Source organism: Notothenia coriiceps, unplaced genomic scaffold (assembly GCF_000735185.1).
Source record: "Notothenia coriiceps isolate Sejong01 unplaced genomic scaffold, NC01 NC01_scaffold00023806, whole genome shotgun sequence".
NCBI lineage: Eukaryota > Metazoa > Chordata > Actinopteri > Perciformes > Nototheniidae > Notothenia > Notothenia coriiceps.
Window position 1 is genome coordinate 131,419 of NW_011356507.1, and position 1,899 is coordinate 133,317.

Genomic DNA, 1,899 nt, shown 5'->3' on the forward strand with positions numbered 1-1,899 from the left:
TGTCAGTCATTAAACAGAGATTGTCTCAACTTTACGCTGGCTCGGGTCTCGTCCATTATCAACACAACGCAGAGACCGCTTAACCACACCGGTTACATTAAGTTATGACACATTAGTTGGGACTTTTGTTGCATATCCACTTAAGTTTGTGTCTTTTATTTTGAAAGCAGTCAGACAGGAAGTAAGATTTTTGGTAGGTTATTGTTTTTTGTGACGCAGGTGAACCGGTGAACTCCATAGTAGGTTGAGCTCGTGTCGGGTTGAGACGTCATCATAGTAAAATGCGAATCTTGTCCAGTCTTGTCAGAGGGACTGTAGTTAAACTGCATCATCATCCGCATCATCATCATCAGTGGACTGCTGCGGTTGCGTCGGCACTTCCTGTTGGGAAATGATCGATACTTTAAAGTGTAAGTAGCCTACATTTAACTCAAAAATATATATATGATTCACACGGGAAATTATTCTCACATGATTTAAGTCTCACAGCTGGAAAAGAAGTAAAAAAGGAAAACTAATTTCGGTTTGAGTTCCTCATTGTCCCAGTGAAACTGAGTCAACCAGCTAAAGTGTGATTCTTCATGTCAACATCACAGAGACAATCACACAATGTTGCGATTGATGTATGGTAGAAATGATAAAAGTTACTAACGTTAATATTCTGTTTATGGTTTTATGTCTTAAATACAACAACAACAACAACAACAACAACAAACAAAATAGGTTAACAGAGTGTCGGGGTAAAAAAAGGAAGGATATAGCATAATTTTCATAAATGCTGCTGAAGCATTGCTCAGTCAGTGTCATGCACCCTTCTCCTCATGTTTGAAACGTTGTGTCAAATACAGTTGACTTTCTGGTTAAACTGTTGCATTGTGGAAGACTTGTGCTAAAATAAGTGGTGGATAGTAATAAAGTACATAATGTACTTTTTACTCCACTACATTTATTTGACAGCTTTTGGTACTAGTTACTTTTTAAGTTTAGAATATTAGCTAATTCAGAATATAAATCAATTATTAAATAAACGTATACATATTTATAGGTTAAGATATCCAGCAGTCGTATATCAAGTTATTCAAATTAGCTCTACATTTACCAGTTGGGATAAACATCAATATTAATAATGGTAACCCAGTAACTCAATAAATGTACAATTCTGAAATTGGACATTACGCATAATGAGTAGTTTTCTTTTTGGTACTTTAATTTTATTTTGATGCCGATACATTTGTACTTTTACTTACATGTGAGTACAATTTTGAATGCAGGACTTTTACTTTTAACAAAGTACTTTTAAATGTAGTATTGCTACTTTTACTTAAAGGTGGGGTATGTCATTTATTTCAGAAACACTTTTTGTTATATTTCATGGAATGCTCTTAACATCCCGATAGCAATTAATATATTAAATGCTTTGACAATAAATACATAAACATTTTTAATCTGTGGAGGCCGTAGCACTGTAAAAAGCACGACCAATCATTTTAGCCGGCCGGCTAAAATAACTGGATGGCCTACCTGCCTGTCAGCCTTCCATCTGTGCACAAACTTATCTCGTGCCCTCATTGGTACTCTCACGTGTCTGTTTCTGTGCAGACACAAAATCGTTGTCCCCGGACTTAGAGACAACTTTCCTTTGGATGAGGATAACCCTACTTATCTAAACGGAGAGAATACGGGGACTACCTCCTCCCCTGGGCGGTTTTTGACCTCACTCATGGGTCAAAGTCACAGGACAGGTAGGTATGACAGTCATTTGTCAATTCGAAGGTAAGGGGTTTTTTGTCACCAATCCCTGGACGTTTGTCGACACCCAGTCGCGCCGATTCTTCGACATGTGAGGGACCGTCTGGGTGAGGTGGCGGTTTGGAAGGTAATTTCCTTCTAACCGAGTAC

At 37.8% G+C, this 1,899-nt stretch overlaps 1 protein-coding gene across 7 annotated transcripts in view; it reads left to right on the forward strand.

Moving 5' to 3' along the window:
- The first annotated feature begins 225 nt into the window (after positions 1-225).
- LOC104954758 (uncharacterized) overlaps positions 226-1,899 on the forward strand; it is a 10,059-nt gene continuing 8,385 nt past the window's right edge. For 3 of the 7 annotated variants that reach the window (XM_010781940.1, XM_010781947.1, XM_010781944.1), the window contains exon 1: positions 324-410. The gene's annotated coding sequence lies outside the window, so the exon portion shown is untranslated. Of the gene's footprint in view, positions 411-1,899 lie in introns of all 7 variants that reach the window. The other 4 variants (XM_010781948.1, XM_010781946.1, XM_010781941.1 and 1 more) reach the window with 4 other exon arrangements.